Here is a 22087-nt window from a genome sequence, read left to right as displayed (position 1 = left end):
AAAAGACTAATTCAGAAAGGTATTAGCATTATGGATGTGTCTAGTGGCCATTTAATAAAGAGACCCTTTGAGGGATATAAAATAATTCATCCAGTGATAAAAGTTCACTAAAATATAACCTTTTATAAATTCATTCCCCCTAAAGCAGTGACAGTTGGCTAATTCAGTTCCTTCCATAAGAAAGCAACAGAACAATTGGAAACAGAGGACAATCTATGAAAAATGTGAAGAAATGAATAAATGCTAAACACAAGAATTTCTCTGGTTTCCCCCTCCCAAACATCAAAGTCAGATCACCTCAGAAATGAACCAGACTGCCTTTAAGTGCATTTGACATTTTACCTATTTAAAGATGTTGAGGGAGAGGGGGTCCCAGAAGACAGGACACTTAATCGGAACAACACTGGGAAAAGCTACCTTCCCCCAGTTTGTCTCTAATACCATCCTGGCACAGAAGTTAAAACTGTATGCTCCACAAATAAGTGAAACCATATGATAATTGACTCTCTCTGCTTCACTTATTTCACTCAGCATAATCTCTTCCAGTCCCGTCTATGATGCTACAAAAGTTGGGTATTCATCTGAGATGCTTAGGGAATAAAATTGTGACCATTATACACCTAACCGCTATTTCTGCTTCTGTACCTTCACTTGCTAACCCATGAGGAGATGGAAAAATAACAGCAGACTTTCTATAGACACTCTGTAACCACACATCTCCCACCTAGAATTGAACCTGACAGAATGACTGCTCCAGGACCCCCCACCCGGCTCTGGGCCGAGAGATAACAACGATCTGTCGCCCCGTGGCTTGACAGGAAGACCCTGGCCAATCCTGAGGTGACACACATACCCAAGTGGCACCAACTAAGCAGTTTGAAGAATGACAGCCCTTTGACCTAACCAATAATCTGTTCCCAGCCCTTTCTTACTCTGTAGCACACCATTCATATTATAGAGTTGCTTTTTGATTTTCCCGTGGTATTTGGCGATTTGTTACAAGATACTATGATGTATGCTAAGTCCCTGCCTCCCCAAAAATAGTGTATAAAAGGTGTTGTGATCCTGAGCTTGGGACCTCTTAGCGTCACCGGCAACGAGTGCGTGGAGGTCCGAGTTTGAACTCGTAATAAACGACCCTTGCTGTTTGGCTTTGACTCTGGACTCTGGTGGTCATCTTTGGGGTGGTCTCGGAATTTGGGCACAACACATCCTTTCTGATGGAAGCATAATACTCCATAGTGTATATGGACCACATCTTCCTTATCCATTCATCTGTTGAAGGGCATCTTAGTTCTTTCCAGTTTGGAGACCATGACCATTGCTGCTATAAACATTGGGGTAGAGATGGCCCTTCTTATCACTACATCTGTATCTTTGGGGTAAATACCCAGGAGTGCAATTGCAGGGTCATAGGGAAGCTCTATTTTTAATTTCTTAAGGAATTTCCACACTGTTCTCCAAAGAGGCTGCACCAACTTGCATTCCCACCAACAGTGTAAGAGGGTTCCCCTTTCTGCACATCCTCTCCAACACATGTTGTTTCCTGTCTTGCTAATTTTGGCCATTCTAACTGGTGTAAGGTGGTATCTCAATGTGGTTTTAATTTGAATCTCCGTGATGGCTAGTGATGATGAACATTTTTTCATGTGTCTCATAGCCATTTGTATGTCTTGATTGGAGAAGTGTCTTTTCATATCTTCTGCCCATTTTTTTAATATGATTGTCTGTTTTGTGTGTGTTGAGTTTGAAGAGTTCTTTATAGATCCTGGATATCAATCTTTTGTCTGTACTATCATTTGCAAATATCTTCTCCCATTCCGTGGGTTGCCTCTTTGTTTTGTTGACTGTTTCCTTTGCTGTGCGGAAGCTTTTGATCTTGATGAAGTCCCAAAAGTTCATTTTTGCTTTTGATTCCTTTGCCTTTGGAGATATATCTTGAAAGAAGTTGCTGTGGCTGATATCGAAGAGGTTACTGCGTATGTTCTCCTCTAGGAGTCTGATGGATTCTTGTCTCACGTTGAGGTCTTTTATCCATTTTTAGTTTATCTTTGTGTATGGTGTAAGAAAATGGTCGAGTTTCATTCTTCTACATATAGCTGTCCAGTTTTCCCAGCACCATTTATTGAAGAGATTGTCTTTTTTCCACTGTATATTTTTTTCCTGTTTTGTCAAAGATTATTTAACCATAGAGTTGAGGGTCCATATCTGGGCTCTCTACTCTGTTCCACTGGTCTATGTGTCTGTTTTTATGCCAGTACCATGCTGTCTTGGTGATCACAGCTCTGTAGTAAAGCTTGAAATCAAATAGCATGGAGGACAAGGGGAGATGGAGAGGAGAAGGGAGTTGAGGGAAATTGGAAGGGGAGGTGAACCATGAGAGACTATGGACTCTGAAAAACAATCTGAGGGTTTTGAAGGGGTTTAGAGAGGGCACACATTGCATGGAGCACTGGGTGTGGTGCAAAAAACAATGAATACTGTTATGCTGAAAAGAAATAAAAATTTTTTAAAAAAGAAGTTAAAACAGTAATTCATAAGGTCACTTCTTTGATTTAAGGTTTGCCCTCCATAAGTCATCTTATAAAATGTAAATGTATTCCTTGAAAGAAAATACACAATAATGCTAATTCACTGATAAAATAACTTATAAATCCATGTCTCAAATTAACAGAGGTGAGTTTACTTTGAAAAGATTGGAACAAGGGCAAGAGTATTTTGGGGGTTAGGAACCATAGTCTTAAAAACATGAACTAAAGATAGCTGAGGAGAGAGGGATATGGATAGATCATGTTCTGGAAAGCTAGCAGGCTGTACCGAGACCTGAAACTTGGGTTCAAGAGGGACAGACAAGTGAAAAGAGGGAAGACTTAAATTTTTACCCTTTTCACCTTCTTTTCCTAAGGATGGTGGTAGATATAAGGTACAGCAGAGTCTAACAGAATTCTCTCCCTAACTTTCTCTCCAGCCTCATAATGCGGTTTGGTCTTCTCTTTTTCTCTCTTCATCTTCCTGCTACTACACCGCTCCCGCCCCACCAGAGCCCAGAACATGTTGCTTCACATAACTATATCCTATACTGAGTTCTTACTTTATGCCAGGAATTGCTCTAAGCATTTTTTATGTCTCATTTAATGCTTGTAGGAACACTCAGAAACTATCATTTTTGACAATTAGGGGTGCCTGGGTGGTTCAGCAGGTTAAGCATCTGCCTTCAGCAGGAGGTCATGACCTCAGGGTCCTGGAATCAGACCCCATACTGGGCTCTGTGCTCAGTGGGGAGCCTACTTCTCCCTCTCTCCCTGCCCCTCCCCCTGCTCATGCTTTCTCCCTTTCAAATACATAAATAAAATCTTCTAAAAAAAAATTGGATAGGGGCACCTGGGTGGCTCCATGGGTTAAGCCTCTGCCTTCAGCTTAGGTCATGATCTCAGTCAGGGTCCTAGGATCGAGCCCCAAATTGGGCTCTCTGCTCAGCTTCCCCTCCCCCTCTGCCTGCCTCTCTGCCTACTTGTGATCTCTCTCTGTCAAATAAATAAATTTTTTAAAAAAATGCATAATAGTACACATAGTTTTCTTAGGCAGATTAAATAAGCACTTAAGAAGGTGCTCAATCAATTCCACTTGCCTCACCTTTGCTCTTGTAGCTGTCCCTTGGTGATTAGGAAATCCACTGTCCAATGGCTTATCAGATAGTCAGGCTAATACTTAGATAACATAGATATTTTATGTCTCAAACTGGTTCCATTATCTTTCATTATCCTCTCCAGTTAAAATCATTCCAGACTTTCAGCTTCACCTCTTAGTGACAATGCGTGTCCCTGCTAGAAAATTGCTTACTCTGAGGAATCAAAGTCTGAAAACATCTCTAAGCCTTCTCCCTCCCTCCATTTTAACACTCCACAGACTTGTTTTGTGTCCCAGGGTATTCTTTGGAATATATTATTGTATTACAGAAGATGTGTCATAAGAAAGATCAACCATCAAGTTGAGGATTTAGCATAGGCCAAGAATATAGTAGGCATACCGTAAATATTTTTGAACGAATAAAGGAAAGGACTCCATCACATCTTTAAATCAAAGAAAGTATTTTAACATTCTTTGAGCCTATAATTCTGTTAAAAATCAAACATTATGTAAAGCTCAGAGGCAGCTAGAGCTAGTTTCATGTCTGCCATCTGTCATATTCATTTTTCTGGTGAAGAATGTTTAGAGCACTAAGAAATACTGGGGAAGGCATTTTCATTAAGTGCATTCTATTGATATTTTATTTGAGTTAACTCCTTGTTGAATGGAATCTTAGCCAAGTCAAAGACTTGAAGGATTGCTCTCAATAACACGGACCTTCTTCCAGTCCATTCAGGTCATTCCTACCCTGGGCAGAGTAAAGATCTGAGTCACCCCAGCACTCAAGTGTGTTGATTGTGTAGAGGCTTCTCTCATTTTACATTCATAGGACACTGAGACTGGAAATAAATCTAGGATATGCTGACTAATTCTCCTGGCAGATATCAGCTTTTAACATGCATGAGATATTCCCCCTGTCATTTGCCTGAAGGGCATTGGAGGGAGAGAGGAAAATGTACTTCCTCAGAGTCAGCTTCGTCTAAGTTCTCACACAATCAATATTATTATATTTTCTTGGGTTCAAGGCACAAGGAATTGTGATGGATAAGTAATAAAAAGGAAAAAAGTCTGTCACTATTTTACCACCACATTTCAGCAAATATCACAGTGGAATGGTTCAGAGGCAATCAGCAATTCCTTCTGGCAGGATTCAAAGGCTTAAATAACCAGACATCATCTGGTTAGATAGACTCAGTTTGCACAGTTTCAGTACATCCTAGTGCTCTAAGTGTAGCATCTTCTTGCTGATATAAGCACCTATGACCACCACAGGCCTTGAATTGCTCACCATTACTCACCTTCTGCAAACTGAAACTAGAGTCATTGCTTATGTTCATTCATTGTCTCATTAATTACCAACAACAAACACAAGTCATTTGTTTTCTCTTTAAACTAACTTAACCTAATGGGCAGTCAATTGCAGTTGTTTGAGAGAAAAGCGAAAGGCAATAAAAGACGCTATTTTTTAAAAATCTGAATGAGTTATAATTACCTAGCAGAATATAAAAATAGTTACTAAAAAAAAACAATAACAGAGAGAGAGAGAACAGTGGGGACAGTGATGACAAGGTATGTCTCAGAGTCTCCAAAAATGCAATATTGATAAGTTATCTAAACAAGCTCAATGAGAGCACACTCTTAAGTAGAAGAACGCCTCAGCTTTATAAAGAGAAGTCATTTAATTTCACTGTGCTGCGTGACTAGTATGAAAAGGAACAATAAATGTACAGAGACTGGAAGAAGCAGAGAGAAAAACAGAAAATAACATAGATGAGAACAAGACACAGAGAAAACAACAAACTAAGAGAAGAAGAGAGACAGAGAAAAAGAAGAAAAGTACACCACTGAGCAAGAGATGATATGCGCAACACAGATCACGGTTCCTACCTTCTTCCCTAAACTCTACGGCCTGTGAATGTTTAAAACTCATCTTGGGATTTTTGCAAATGGTGGGAGTTTGGGGTAAACAGAGACTTCATTGATTCCAACTTTGAATGCCTCTAGGAGAATTCTGGAGCCATTCAAATATCCTACCCCTTTTAGATAACTTGATCTTTTTGTGCAAACATTCTAAGTTTTTCTCTATCTTCAAAGCTCTGTAAGTAAGGGTTAATTCATGGGAAACTGATCCCTTGCCGACATGCCTTCCTAAAAGGTGTTATCCCCAACAAAGCTCCTTAGAACTCAGCCCTGAGCAGAGCTATGGACATCAGTCCCGATCATTTTCAAAGCTCGGAGCACAGTCCCTGATCACACTACAGAGAGTATGATAATCCCCGTCTTCATCTTTGAAAGCTGAGGTAATGAATCATGCTACTAGCTTAAAATGTCATAGAGGCACAACTGCAAAACTTGACCCCAATGCCCATATTACATCAGAGGAATACTGGGGGCTCCCTTAACCATGAATGCTAAACTGGCAGATTAGGGTGAGAGTCAAGAATTCCCTACAATCTCTCGGGATTCTATCCCAGCTCTTGAGCAATCAGAAGACAATCAGTGACTCTATAATCATCCAGCTAAAAAGTTCCCCATCTCAAGAATTAGAATCCCTGCTCACTGGAATCTGACATCCAGCCCTGCCTGATCTCCGGGCATTGCCCAGGGACACAACACTCTCTCCTGTCTTCTTCAGTGTGCCTGTCAGTAAACACCATTCCACAAGGCCAACATGTGTTCTACAGGGTAAATTGTTTACACATAGCCAGTGACTTTACAAAATATATCTTATTATGGAAAGATTCCCAATTTTAATAAGATAGACTACTAAGACTGTAAAACTATTAATTTCATTCTACCTCCACTGCTATTCTATTCCCCACCCCCCAATTTTTTTTTCTTTTTTTCAAAAATCACCAGGACATGTAATAATTGGAACTAAAACCAACCCAAATATTAGTTTGAAGCACAGAGCCTCTTCAGTCCCACCTCACCCCCACTTGGGTATGTAGCCAGTCTACACCTTTTAGAATAACTGCCCTCTAATTCCAAAGCACTTCCCATGGCATCACAGAGAGATGGTTAGAAAAATGTCATCAGGGGCCAGTCACACATTGAGACTCCAGATAAAAGATAGTTGTGATCTCACCCAGACACCAGATTGCTACTTTTACTATAGTCAGCCATAGGTGACAAAAGTAAAAAGACAAAATGACACAAACCTAGAAATCCTATAGGGAGAAAAAAAAAAAAAAAAAAAAAAAAGAATGTGAGCTGGTACTAGTGGGTAGTCAGCAGGTTATAATCTTTCTATAGAGCAATCAAAATGCCATCATCATATATTGGGTAACAAAATGGGTTTTCACACACTGAGGAGTATGAATTCTACTTACAGAAGAAAACACCAATTTCTACAATTATAATCCTTTATTCTTGATAGCTTTTTCTTTATTTAGAGGGGAGTCTCTCTGACTGTAATAATTCATCATCAAATTAGTAGTCTCTTGGTATTCTGAACAATTTAGGAAAAATAATAAAATATTGGATTAAATAGCATTAAGGACGTTCTTCGTCTCAAAAAAATATAACCTCATATAAAAGTGGATACCTGAGGGCGCCTGGGTGGCTCAGTGGTTGGGCCGCTGCCTTCGGCTCAGGTCGTGATCTCGGGGTCCTGGGATCAAGTCCCGCATCGGGCTCTCTGCTCAGCAGGGAGCCTGCTTCCTCCTCTCTCTCTCTCTCTGCCTGCCTCTCTGCCTACTTGTGATTTCTCTCTGTCAAATAAATAAATAAAATCTTTAAAAAAAAAAAAAGTGGATACCTGACTAATTTGAAAATGGAGTTGAATATTCATTTCTGTGGTACCTTTAAAACTTTGATAGTTCTTTGAAATTGCATTTTAAACTACTTCTTGTTTTGTTCTAAAAAGGAGATTTTTCCCCCTATTTTCTCTGAAAGTTTTCGCTGAAACAAAATTTTTATCTGAAGTTCTAAAAAATATCCTGCTCTGTCCTCTTCTTTATTTTGAATTACTTCTCCCTCCTAGCTTTTTTTTTTCTCTTCTGATTTGAAAGCAGAATTAGAAATTCTATGAGAAGTAGAAGCTTTGAAAAATAAAAACCTGTATAGCCTTTGCTCCAGCGTTTAATAAAAAGGCAGCCTTTTTTCTAGGTGCTTTTGCTTCTGGAGGCTCACTAACACCAAACTAGTACAAGTGAACTAGTCCCCTGGCCCCCAATTGAACAAACATTAAAATCTGTCAGTAGGCATTTCTCAATGTGATAAGCCTCAAAAAGGAAAGAGCAAATCTACTTTCTCCACTGGAGATATTTCTACTATGATGTTGATTCTCAACCTATTTCAAGAACTAATTACCCCTGGGGACTGATGATAAGCTACTGTATCTTTCATAACTAAATAGCTTAATTTGACCATCATGACACTGAACCTAAATCTACGCCAGCTTAAGACCTCTTAGTATCCCATTGGTGAATTCTTTTGCAAGACATACTACTCAGAGGTTGTATGCATTACAGGCTCTGATCCTGGCTCCACCCCTTCTCAGCTGTGCATCCCAGGGCAAATTGCTTAAGGTCCCTTTGCCTTAGTTTCCCCATCTGTACATGCAAATGATTCTGATGAAAGAAACTAATTTATCATCAAAACCTAAGAACCTTATCTCCCGAAAAACAAATCCACACATTAACATAAAATTTTAGACTCCACGAAGTCCGGGGCATGAACTATGAGAGGCTATACCAGTATTTTGCAAACTGTGCATCACAACCTATTCTGGGTAAAAGCAATTTAATCTGTTTGACCAGCTTATTTGAAAGAAATACATACTACCTATATCTACAGAAAATAATATGACAATATTGGAAAGTATTACATATAATAGTATTATTAGTTGATAAAATTTTTGTTTTGGGTGTGTGTGTATGTGTGTGAACTCATAGGTACACAAGATCACAAGGTTAGATACATTTAGATATACTAACTAGAGTGATTACTACAACTATGTATCTCTAAAACAGATATCTCTAATAAGAACCCATCCATTTTTTTTTTTTTTAAGCCTAAATGCTATTTATTGAAAAGAGCAGAGAAGAGAGAGTACGGGCCCCCTAAGGACAGGGTGGAACAAAACCAGCAGTGCAAGTCTGTCTCCCGCTCAGCGTATTCTCTTGTTGCTCCACTGAATCATCTTGTTGTTCATAGGAATCTTCAAGACATGAACCCAATCATTTTAAACTCTTCTGTGATAAACTACTTGAGAAGTAGCCAAACCTTCCTCTCACCCTTCAAGACATAATAAGAAAATGAACTCAGGACGCCTGGGTGGCTCAGTGGGTTAAGCCGCTGCCTTTGGGATCAAGTCCCACATAGGGCTCTCTGCTCAGCATGGAACCTGCTTCCTCCTCTCTCTCTCTGCCTACTTGTGATCTCTCTCTCTGTCAAATAAATAAAAAAAATCTTAAAAAAAAAAAAGAATATGAACTCAAATATATTATGTCTATTATTAAATAGGTGTGTTACAATAAGAATGTATATTCTTTTATTAAATAATATAAAGCTATAATTTGAGGACATTGGGGTGTCAGAAGCCCTATGTATAAAATCCAAAAGAAGTTCCATGTAATGTGCTGAGCACAAGGTGATTGTAGTATTATCAATAAGACTTTGAAATTTAACATACACCTTTTTGCTTTGTGTGTAGAGCAAACAATTAATATATTAAGAAATCTAGGGGGTGCCTGGGTGGCTCAGTCAGTTAAGGCTGTGTTTGGCTCAGGTCCTGGAATCGAGCTCCACATCAGGCTCCTTGCTCAGCAGGGAGTCTGCTTCTCCCTCTCTGTCCGCCCCCCACCACTTGTATGCTTGCTCTCTCTCAAATAAATTAAGTCTTTAAAAAAAAAATGTAGATCATCATCTGAAATTTTTATAAGTGTTTTCACAAGAGTATGAGGGAGACATTGAGCTCTTTTCAAACCTATCTATAAAATGTGAAGCCACTCTAACAAGGGGAGCCTCTCACCTACATGAAAATGAAGAACCAAGTAGACAGAAATCTCTGTTCTTCAATTAAGTAACAAAAATCAAAGGGTAAGGCTCGATGCTCAGAGGTAAATTCTATAAATAATACTACACAGAAGAAACCATTGTGTTAAGAATGGGCCACCAAGAATGACAACTGCTTTCACATTTACATAATAACAATCCACACATGATAAAAGTCCTCCACCCTTTCTCTTATTTTCCAGGCCTTTAAAAGAATCTCACCGATGCTCATGCTCCTTTCCATCAGCCATTTAAACTCACCATACTGTCTTTCTCTCTACAAAGCCTCACCCTTAAGATGTATACCAGGTAAACTTCAAGTCAAAATGTTGTGGAATAAAGAGTGTGGATAAGAAAAATCTTTAGTCTCAATGTTTGTCCTAATATTATTACTAAAATTGTGGGAAAATATACTCCTTCAGAATTCCCTAACATTTCCATATTTGTGCACCAGAGACCATTTACAGAGAAATGGAAGAGGTAAGGATGAGAAATGCCCTGATCTCTTTTGAATTCCTCTATCAAACCCATGATGTATATAGGGTAAATTAGAAGAGGAAACAACAGGGCACTTGGCAGTGAAGGCATCTGAAGTGAAGGCACTCCATAGTGATAGCAACCTCACAAGAGATGTATGGCAAGACAGCATTTTTCCCAGTAAACAGGCAAAAAGTTTGTTCATGCTTCTGGTTACCTTTATCAATGTTCTCCCAACATAGTACCAATGAAAAAAATCTACATGGCTTCATAAGATAGATAGATAATATAAATGATGGTCTTAAGTCTTAAATGTGACTAGCCTTTTTTATTCTTCCACTTTAATCAGTAGTTTAGGATTGATAAAACCTAAGAAACTAGTGTCCCAGAAGGTGAAGAAAATATTATTAGCATGAAATCTGGAGTAGACTATTGCCATAATCACCAGAAAGTGGCAGTTCTTCTAAAATTAAGGAGCACTGAGAGCTCAAATATTGACAAGAGCCACTATGTCAGTTAATACACACATTGTGAATTAACACATCATATTATCAACTTACAAAGAGCAAAGGACAAAATGAGGCAATAAAATTAAATCTACAAAATAGAAACACCTCCATGGTTTCATTCTATTAATATAGTCTAGAAAAGAAGAAAACAAAGTTTGTCTTGTAAGTTCTATAAGGTTCAATGGTTATAACTGAAAGTAGATAAAAGGAAGACTAATGGAGTACACGTAGAAAGACATGGACATGCATTGTTTTGACTTTTTTTTCCTAAGATTTTAATTATTTATTTGACAGAAAGAGATCACAAGTAGGCAGAGAGGCAGGCAGAGAAAGAGGAGGAAGCAGGCTCCCTGCTGAGCAGAGATCCCATGCAGGGCTCCATCCCAGGACCCTGGGATCATGACCTGAGTTGAAGGCAGAGGCTTTAACCCACTGAGCCACCCAGGCGCCCCTGTTTTGACTTTTTATTCAATAAAAAAATTAAGGCCTTGCATCTGTAAGGTTATGAAATACCCCACGTTTACTTTCATCTTCCAACAGGGAAAAGCTTACATAACAGCTAGATCAAGAGAAAAAAAAAAAAGTACTCTTTTCCTACTACATCAGTGTACTCTGGAACAAATTTTAAGAAATCTAATATTATTTATTAATAGGCAGATACATCCTTCACATGATATAACCCCAACAGTTGTTATGTACCTATGAAATCATTATTACTCTTATCTAAATTTGTGATGAACAACTAAATTCCTATAAAATATTAAAGAAAGTTGACTAAGAACTCAGGAGAACATATTTTTAAAAGATTACACAGCAAAATATATTCAAGGAAATTCAAATGAATATTTTTATAAGAACACATTATTGATGATCATGACCAGGACAAGGCCGCCTCATGCCCACAAGGAATGTTTCTTAAAATAAATGAATAATCAAGGAAGAACAAGTAAGACATTTGTTTTTTGCTTAATAAGATGTTTAGATATAGCTAGGTAGGGGTGGGTCTGGAAGTTCAACAATACCCTCAGACTCAGATTTCTTTTCCATCCTTCCTATCACCCATCATTGGCATGTTAGCATGGTTAGTGTTTACGGTCTAACAATCTCACAAATCCAAGCATCATGACCACAGTCACGGGCAGGAACAATCTGGTAGCCAAGCTACTCTCTCTATTTTTTTTTTTAATTTTTTTTTTTTAATTTATTTGACAGACAAAGATCACAAGTAGGCAGAGAGGCAGGCAGAGAGAGAGAGGAAGGAAAGCAGGCTCCTCTGTGGAGCAGGGAGCCCGATGCGGGGCTCGATCCCAGGACCCTGGGATCATGACCTGAGCCGAAAGCAGAGGCTTTAACCCACTGAGCCACCCAGGCGCCCCGCTACTCTCTCTTTTTAAACAGGGAGAAAATTTTCTTTTACCAACGCCACAGGAGATCTCCCTTTATGTGGCACTGGGTAGAATTTGGTCAAGTGAACCATTTTAACTGAAAGAGAGTGTGGGAGACTGACTTTATGGCAAAGAACAGCACTGTCGTGATTGGGTTAGACAATGGCACACTGCTTTACAACAAATTCAGGGCTATGTAAGGAGGAAAGAAATTGTTGTTGGGTAGCATCTGCCTCGCATTTGTAATTATATAGCCAGTCTTACATGGAGATAAATAACAGAAAAGCTGAATGTGGTAATTCCACGAAATTCCCTGCCTACTAAAAATAAAGTTTTCCAAATTTTTGTCATTCCTATAATCAACGGTTTCAAGATTATGCTGTCAGTATAGTGTATAGCATTTCCTATATTCTGTCTGATTACATAATTTCACTCTTCCTCATAATTCCCTCAGAAACATGCAGGTGAACAAGTAACTAAAATTCCCTTCCAGGTCTTAATAAAGAAAGAGAGGCTTGCTTTTATTAGATGGAGATGGAGATCAGACCATGCTGGTGAGGCATTCAAACTATATCAAGGATGCTATCAGAAGGTAAACTGTTCCTAAGACTTTCCAGAACTAGAGATGAGTTGTTCCTGCCACCTCCAGAGCCTGGGAAAGTTCCTAGCAATCTCCACAACACTCAAAGTGGGAAAGAAGCTAATCTAAGTTGTTGCCCCAAAGGCTCAACAGGGCAGGAGTTCTTGGGGAGCCTCCATGAATTCTATAGGATTTTTCCCAAAGTCTGAAGGGTCCAAGAAAGCACCAGGACATCTTTAGATTCTCATCTCTCCCCCCTTCCTTGAATTGTCACAGATACCAAAAAACAACAACAACAACAACAACAAAACAACCATTCGTCCATAATCTGGAGATTTTCCTTCAGTAAGAAAGGAGAAGTAATGGGGTAGGAGAATTATGAACATGTATGAAAACAGAAGCTAGAGGTAACTGTTTCAATGTGGAAAAGGTTGTCAATACTGTGAAATACTACAAGGTGATGGAGCACGATAAAGCCAAAGAAAAAAAAATCATTTAGCAATTCAAGCTTTTAAAGGGAAATTTCTATGTAGTGGTAGAGCCTGACACCAGAAACTGAGGAAATGAGAAATGAAGAAAGGACAGACTATGTGTAGATTACATTTTCTAACTATTTTGGTGAAGACAAGAATAGAGTGGTAGTTCAACGAGACATCATTGGCAATAAAAGGAACATGAAATGAATGTTTCCCTATACTTCAGATCACAGAGAGCTCAGCCAGTCATTTGATCCTCTTCAAGAACATTTTAAATCCATAAATTACCGTCAAATGCTCCTACTTAGTACGAATCACCTGGTGAAATGCTTCACAGATAGCTGAACACTGAAAGTCTTTTTGTAAATGCTAACAAGAAATAACATGAAATACCCCTTTCTAGTTTCTTGAAGGGGAAAAAAAAATGTATGTGAGGCAAAAGTAAAGAGAAGCAAGCCTACAGCAATCCGCTAGGGAAAATTAATGGTTCAAAAGTCACGACTATAGCAGGAGTGATGCTGACCTAAGAGGTCAAGAGGAAACTCCATTAGTATGTTTTTTCCTTCCTCTGAGCTGTAGTGCTCTGTCCCTTGAGAATGCTAAGGGAATTTTTACAGCATAAGGGCTTCCCATTTTTTGCAGTAGCACTCCACTTTCGCAGTTTTTCAAATAAAGGCCCTTTTGCTGTCCATCATGGCATAGTTCAAATAATTCAGTGTTTCTGACTCGGGCTTCAAGCCAAAGTCTCTTAGGCCATTGCGAGATGCCATGTGGTATGTAACTCCTGATATAAGCTTACCTTCCCTTCAGTCAGTGGGTTCACAGTGCTGCAGCTGCACGGGTGTTCCGCCAGGTTCTTTAGTCATAAGTAGTATATCTGCATCAAGTTCTTCTTCATTTTCCAGCTTTCTAGACTAACCTTTTTGGTCTCCAAAAATGTAAAGAAACTATTTACAATGATGCAGATATGACATAACCTTTCTTAAAAGACTCCCTTCCCAAGTTCTAAATACTATTGAGAGGAAAAGAGATATTTTTGTGATGATTGCTATAGCAAATGCTCAATAAGTAATTGCCAAAATAAAATTGCATCGTCAGGACTCCTAAATGGCTCAGTTAGTTAAACAGCTACCTTCGGCTCAGGCCATGATCCTAGGGTCCTGGGATTGAGCCCTGCATTGGACTCCCTGCTCAGCAGAGAGCCTGCTTCTCCCTCTTCCTCTGTCTCCCGGCTTGTGCTCTCACTCTCCCTCTCTGTCAAACAAATAAATAAAATAAAATCTTTAATAAAATAAACTGCATTGTCAAAGACCAAATGTGCAGAGACTACTTCTATGAGCATGTATCTCAACTCAACCTAATGCTGTCTATATTTTTTTTTACTCTGAGTCTTATCTGGTACCAAAACTCTGATATAGATCTGCAAATAAGATATCCAAGAATAAATAGTATCAGCTTCCAAAACTACTATGCCAAATCTTAAGCTTTTGGTAAGATATTGCATAACCATCTCTTCTTAGCTTGGTAGATGGTGGTTATATATTTATTGGAGACTACCAGACTGGTTGAGAGAGCCAGAGTTTTTATCACAGCTCCACCCCTTACTACGTAACTTTGGACAATTTAAGTCTATTCACCTTGGTTTCCTCTTCTTGTAAACAGGAATAATACCTCCCTTAGAAAGACATTGCAGAGATTAGATAAGGTCTTCAGGGAGTACCTAGCTCAAGATAAAGTTTAAAAAATATTACTTATTTATTATAAATAGGAAAATGTTTTTCTCCCATTATATTAGTAATTTCATTTTGGGCACCTTCTTCTAGAACTTACTCTTCACTTTCTCAGTCCCCTTTTGGACTTCCCCCTGAAGAAAATATTAAAAACCAAATTCACCCCTCTCGACAGCAATGACGACAAATAAAAGGACAAAATTATCAAAGATTGTGCTTTATTTGGTTTGGGAAAGGTGTTTTCCTTTAAATAGACAAGCAAAAAATGAAACATTCACTCCATATATCTTGTACTACCATGCCATGGATTTGGACAGCTTCTGGTTATCATACAGCAACTTAGAAACTGGGTGAGAGGAAACACAACAAATAAAAGATTATATTTCCTTCTTTCTAAATGTCACACGGTGCTATGCACCATTTAATATTCTGGCCTTAAAATTTTTTTCTGATTTGCACAGTAGTTTAGAACTTTTAAAGCACTTTCTAATGCAAGAGCTCTCTCAATTTTTTTTTTTTTTTTTTTAAGTTGACTCCATGCCCAGCAAGAGCCCAACAGGGAACTTGAAATCATGACTCTGAGATCAACACCTGAGCCAAAATTGGGTCAGATGCTTAACTGACTGAGCCACCCAGTTACCCCTCTCTCTTTCTCTCTCTCTCTTTTTTTTTTTTTTTTAATAATATACACAACAGGGGCGCCTGGGTGGCTGGGTCAGTTAAATGTCCGATCCTTGGTTTCGGCTCAGGCCATGATCTCAGGGTCCTGAGATGGAGCCTTTGTTGCGCTCCACACTCAGCAGGGAGTCTGCTTGTCCTGTCTCACCCTCTGTTCCTCGCCCAGCTCTCTTTCTCTCCCTCACTAAAATAAATAAAAATTTAAAAAAAATTTTAAATATCCACAACAATCCCTGTGAAATAGAGAAATAAACTATCACTTATCCTTTTCTAAATTAGAAACCTGAAGCTGCTAGAGGGCAAATTTTCATTCATAGTCACACTGTTAGTGAGTGGTTGGACAGGGAGTTGCACCAAGGCTTTCTGTCTCGAAGGCTGATACCCACTGAAAGCTTCCTCCAAAATACACTGATTAACCAATAAGAATGACAGATCTACCAATTCTTTAATTTAATCCTTTTAGAAATGCCTGAGGCAGTTAAATAGCGGCCAAATCAGCTGATGCTCTTATAGCATCTTAGGTCACTTATGAAGGAGTTTGAGTTAGATCCATATTCTCTACATTTTACTGAATGCTCAGGAAAGGGAATTAATGAGCAGATTCTTTAAGTATTTAAAAAGTGCTTCTAGGAGCACAAAGAAATATGAAAAGCTATAGTTTTTAAACCTACCTTGAGCACTCTGTAATCTTGCTCATATTCTCATCCATAGCCTGTAAACTAGCAGGCTTTTTTTATATCAAAAATTCTATCACCCCAAATACACTAAAACTATGCCTGAAGAATCAACATTCTCCAATTAGTAATACTAAGTTCTGATTATTTTAGTCACTAAAAAAATAAGAATTTATTTGGCTTACACCATACCAAAACTGCTTTTCTGAAGGAAACTCCTATTGGATATCAATCTCTTTTGTTTAAAAAACTAGTGTTTTAGTCTATTTTGTTTGGTTACTGGTTAATGGTGCCAAGGTAGAATGCATCATCCCTAACCATTCTGAAGAAGCAAAATAATACTAAAGAAAAAAATATGAGGGGTGCCTGGGTGCATAATAGTTCAGCATCTGACTTCCACTCAGGTCACGATCTCAGAGTCCTGGGGTCCAGCATGGCGTCTTCGGGCTCCCTGCTCAGTGGGAAGCCTGCTTCTCCCTCTCCCACTCCCCCTGCTTGTGTTCCCTCTCTCGCCATCTCTATCAAATAAATATTTTTTTAAAAAAAAAGAATGAAAAGAAAAAGTATGAGGATTCAAGATAGATAAGACTAGACTTATATTCCAGATCTGCTATTTACTAGCTGAGAGCTTTGGAAAGGCCCTACTATATACCTCAGTCTCTGTTACATTGTCTAGAAAGGGGCATTTATAGTGTCATTTCACCAAGTACTTGTGAGGACTAAAATAGATAATTTATGTAAAGGTCCTGTAGTGTTTATTATCATGTTTTCCAACTATACAGCACCTTTTCAATACCCTTCCAAAGTCTGGGAGATTTCCAGCATTATGGCCTCTCCTTCTGAGAGTAGATGGTAAGAATCTTAATCCTTCTTAAACCTAGGATGCAGACATGTGACCCAGGCTTCCCAGCTAGTCAGATGCCCCTCCTACTCAGTACGCCCAGTGTTGACAGAATGACCTGGGGCCTGTACCCTGCAGTAAGACCAATAGGATCTCCCTAAGACAATCCAGCAATGTGATTTCGGCTAATATCACTTCATAAACCAAGATAATTTAATATACCCTTTTAACAAGACTAGCTACAGTGCTTTCTGTTATTAGCAACCAAGAAACCCTGACTGAAGCAGAACCTGTTCTAGATACGGCAAGAAGTATACACTCAACAAATAATTGTTCCCTATCACCCTCCCTTACAGGTCCATTATATTAAACAGCACTATCTAATAATAGTTAACTTTTGTTGGGTACTTACTCTGAGCCAGAAAAATGAGAAAACTAAAGCAGAGTGATTCTATCAATTTCCAAAGTTCAAAGGACTAACAAATAGTATAACCCATCCAGATAGGATCATCATCATCATCATCATCATCATCAATAAAAATATGTTATATATACATAAGGAACCTGATACCAAAGGGGTAAATAACTTCCCAGGATCACAGAGTTCATAAGCAAAGCAGCCAGGATTTCATATACTACTACTATGTGTTTTTTTTTTCTATTTTCAATCATACAGCAATAGGCCTTATCTTTTGAATACTATCTACAAATTACAAGAACAATTTATATCACAGTTTCTAGAAGAATTGTGTCTTTGACCTCTTTCAATAAGAATTATTTAAAACACTCAAACTATTTACTGTGAATGGAACTGTCTTTTAATCTTCAAGTGGTTCTTTAAAATGAGTTCATGCTGGTGGCATATTCTATAACTGAAGAGTAAGGAATGAGGTCATTATTTCTTGATCGATCCTGATGCCCTATTATCTTCCACTTTGGAATTAGAGACTCTAAATTACATAGTCAATAAATTTCATAGGGTTCATTATAGTTATAGATTCTAGACATCAATTCCTGATTTGGGTACTTTTGTTGTTTAGCCGACTGTCTAGAGAGCACCAAACAAGTGAAAACAGCATTATCTAAGAGTGGCCTTTTGCTCCCAAGAGCTGTTTCTTATCTTTGTTATTATATACCAACTCTATTAAAGCCATTAACTATGGCTTCAGCACTAAGGATACTGAAGTAGTGGCTATTGTTCCAATGGTAAAATGGTTAGAGACCGTCAAAACACATAGTAGGCACTTAATAGACATCAATTGAATTTCTTAATGAATATTTATGATACCCATGTTGCTTTGTACTGGAAATTATACAGAACACAATCTACACATATTTTATAACTGAAAACTTTTTTTTAACGAGGAGGAGAAAATTTCAGCTTTAAGGGTTCCAAGTTAGAGGCTTCGGGTAGGGGTGGAGGATTCAAAAATTTACATTGTCAGTTTCTTTCCTTTGTGCTTGCTGTCATTCCTAGAAATACAATGAATAGAAAACAAAAGAACCAGAAACACAAAAGTGCAAAATTGTTCAATGTGTTCATATTCACATTAGAAATGGGAAACCATAAAACCTGAAAGAATATTTTTAGTCTCATTTCAACCATAGCCAAATTTGAATGATCTAAGGGAGAATTTGGCTACAGACAATACAATACTTGATGTTCATCTGAGACATCAGATTTGACATCTCCAACATGAATGACACAGCTGTGTATATAGGATGCCAAGTCCACAATTTCAAAAACAAAAAACTAGGCAACAATTTCAATGTTTGAGAAACAGAGGACAGACTCATATTTTACTAAGTCCATTTGGTCACTTGCTTTGGCTACATTGCTTTGCAATAATTTTTTAGTTTAACAACAAAAGGAAACAAGTAAGGCAGCAAATCTCTCAGAGTCATGTTGGGACAACAGAAGTACATAACTGAAGATTGGCAAGTCAGGAAAAGGGGCATTTCAGAGAGTGGGCAGCAATGCAGAGCTTCTAAGTCTCCTAAAGGTAACACAGCTTGAGGTTTGCTGTCCCCCTGACCTGTAACAGCTGAGATTGTTTGATCCTTGAAGTCTGAAGGTGAGTGTGTACATGACTGAATTACACTACCAAACATCCCAGTCCTGAAGAAAGGGAGACAGGGTACACATGCAACAAGGCTGGTAACACAGAAAGAACTCTTTGAAAGAAAGATGTGGGCGTTGCATGGAAATGCCCACAAACGGGGACTTTGTTTCCCTGGCTCTGCCTGTAGATGATCACTCTTAGCTAATTATGCTAAATGCCAAGATGTAAAATCTTCCCTGCAGACCCATAAGGAAGGTGTCTGAGAAAATGGTAGAAGGTGTCTGGTAGAATGCTTATAAGAGTTTATATGTTTATATGGTAGAATGCTTATAAGTGTTCCAAAGCAGCTTCAAAGAGAGTTGTAAATAAGATGTGAGAACATCAGAGAAAATCAAAGCTGTGTATGCAAGGGAAATGTTTAACTGTACCAAGATATCTGTTCTTTTACTTGTTCCAACAGGAGATCCATCAAAGCTTAACTGAAACATACAGTTACCTGAGAGGACATGTTACATGAAAAAAGCGTATAACTAGAATTTAAGTAGGATGTCCCAGCATTCCTTGGTTATTGACAATTTGTTTTTAGTAAAATAAATTTAAAGTCCTGTTTATTCTCCTGCTTATTTTCCTCCTTCCTAATTATTAGCCAAACTCCCAGTCACCAAAATGAGTTATTATGCTGATTAAGTTGGCATTTAAAAGGAAGTAATATGCTTACACCTCTCAAAGGGAATTTTTGTCCCAGAAAGACTCTTGTTAACCAAGATCAATTTCTAATTAGTAAATGATTCTCCCTTCACTCTCCTAACAACAGGCTTTCAGACTAGAGGCTTTTTGTCATTATTCTTCAAAATATACCTTGGAGGTGATTGCAAGTAACTAAGCCCAACACTAGCTGTGATCAGTACATTGGATTAGTACCCTGAATTCCCTCTGGTACTAATTAATATTTGCAAAATGGAAATATTTGATAAAATTTTCACCAATGAAGTACAGTAAAGCACCAACATTTATAAAAGATTTTGAGCCTCACTGAAAACTAAATGAGGTGAAATAATATCTTTATCAGCATATGAAGTTTAGAGAAAGTTCTAGTCCAGTGTAATTATATATTCTTGTAAAACATGTAAAATTAAAGTTTTAATTACTAGAATCAAGTTAAAGTCACATGTGAACATAAAACAATGTATAGACTTGTCAAGTCACTAAATGCACACTTGAAACTACTGTAACATTGTGTGTCAACTATATTTTAAAAATTTACATGTCAAAGACTCTTTTTAAGAATACTAGAAATTTTTTAAAAAAGAATACTAGAAATAGTCTACAATATTGCATCTTCTCCTATCGCCTTGGAAAGTTAATTTCAAAAAAAATAGAAGTCTATTATTATTATAATCTATGTCATAAAAACCTGACTCTCTAAATATATTTATTGAATAATTTAGACATCTTTAAAATGCTCATCTCAGAATAATACATGAACTATTACAAGATAAACAAATAGCAAAAGAGAACCAAACCTAGCATATGTTTCAGATATGTGTTTTTCAGTAATAGAAATCTTTTTGTTGTTGTTGTTTAATCTCAAAAGGTGAGAAATTTTACATTATATCTTTAGCCAAAATCTAGGATAATAATCAGGTATCTACTAAATTATAGTTCTAGTCATCATTTCCTACACTAAGTATTACGGTTAATTTTATGTACCAATCTGACTAGGCCTTAGAGTACCCAGTCAAACATTATTCCCCCTGGCGCCTGGGTGGCTCAGTGGGTTAAAGCCTCTGCCTTCACCTCCCGTCATGATCCCAGGGTCCTGGGATGGAGCCCAGCATCGGGCTCTCTGCTCAGCGGGGGGCCTGCTTCCCCGCTGCTCTCTGTCTATCTGCCTCTCTGCCTACTTGTGATCTCTGTCAAATAAATAAATAAAATCTTTAAAAAAAAAATTATTCCCCTATGTCTGTGAAAGTGTTTCCAGATGAGATTAACATCTGAATTGGTAGACTGAGTAAAGCAGATTACCCTCTTTAATGTGGGTGGGGCCTATCCAATAGGATGAAACCTAAATAGAAAATAAAAGGCTGAGCTTTTCTTTAAGAGGAAATTTGTCCACCTCACTGAGCTGAGCTCTGAATTTAGGCTCGGACTAAAACACTGACTTTTCTTGAGATAAGAAGATTCTCTCTCTCTCTCTCTCTCTCACTCACTCACACACACACACCCCCCCTAAAAGGAATGACAACAATTTCCCTTTGTCCATTTACCACCATCCAGAAAAGGAAGCAAAGGGAAAGGGGAGAAAAGTTTGACCAAAAGCAAATCAATAACTTCTCAATAAAAAACTAGCTTTCGGGGCACATGGGTGGCTCAGCCGGTTTCGGCTCAGGTCATGATCCCAGGGTCTTGGGATCAAGTGCTTGGGGCTCCCAGCTCAGCAGGAAGCCTACTTCTCCCTCTCTGGCTTACCCTGCTTGTGTTCCCTCTCTGTCTCTCTATATCTGAAGCTATCAATATCTGAAGTGTTTATAGAAAAATGAAATATTTTCTTCTCTTTAAATTTATACCAGCTTCTTTCAAATTACTGCCTACTTCATATTTCTAACAGATTTTTTTAAAAGATTGTATTCATTTATTTGACAGAGAGAGAGAGAGAGAGAGAGAAAGAGAGAGAGAGAAAACACAGGCAGAGGGAAAGGCAGAGGGAGAAGCAGGCTTCCCGCTGAGCAGGGAGCCCAACTCGGGGCTCAATCCCAGGATCCTGGGATCATGACCCAAGCCCAAGGCAGACACTTAACCAGCTGAGTCACCCAGGTGCCCCTCAACAGATTTTTTTTTTAATTCAACATATTACAGAAGCTTATAATCATCTAAATTTTGTTAACCAAAAGAACTTATTAAAACCAGGAGTTCTTCTTCTGATTCTTGATTTTGGTTCAGATCATGATCTCAGGGTGGTGACAAGTCCTGCATCGAGCTCCACCCTGGGCATGGATTCTTTCTCTCCTTCTCTCTCTCTGACCCTCCCCCACTGTTCTCTCTCTTTC

At 38.3% G+C, this 22087-nt stretch overlaps 1 long non-coding RNA gene across 1 annotated transcript in view; it reads right to left on the bottom strand.

The window, feature by feature from the left end:
- Positions 1 to 22087, bottom strand: part of LOC309864297 — a 316849-nt gene that overhangs the window by 183141 nt on the left and 111621 nt on the right. The gene's annotated exons all lie outside the window — the stretch shown is intronic.

Source organism: Mustela nivalis (assembly GCF_964662115.1).
Source record: "Mustela nivalis genome assembly, chromosome: 5".
Taxonomy (NCBI): domain Eukaryota; kingdom Metazoa; phylum Chordata; class Mammalia; order Carnivora; family Mustelidae; genus Mustela; species Mustela nivalis.
Note: the sequence above shows the minus strand (reverse complement) of the source record. Positions and strands in the feature narration are given on the sequence as shown.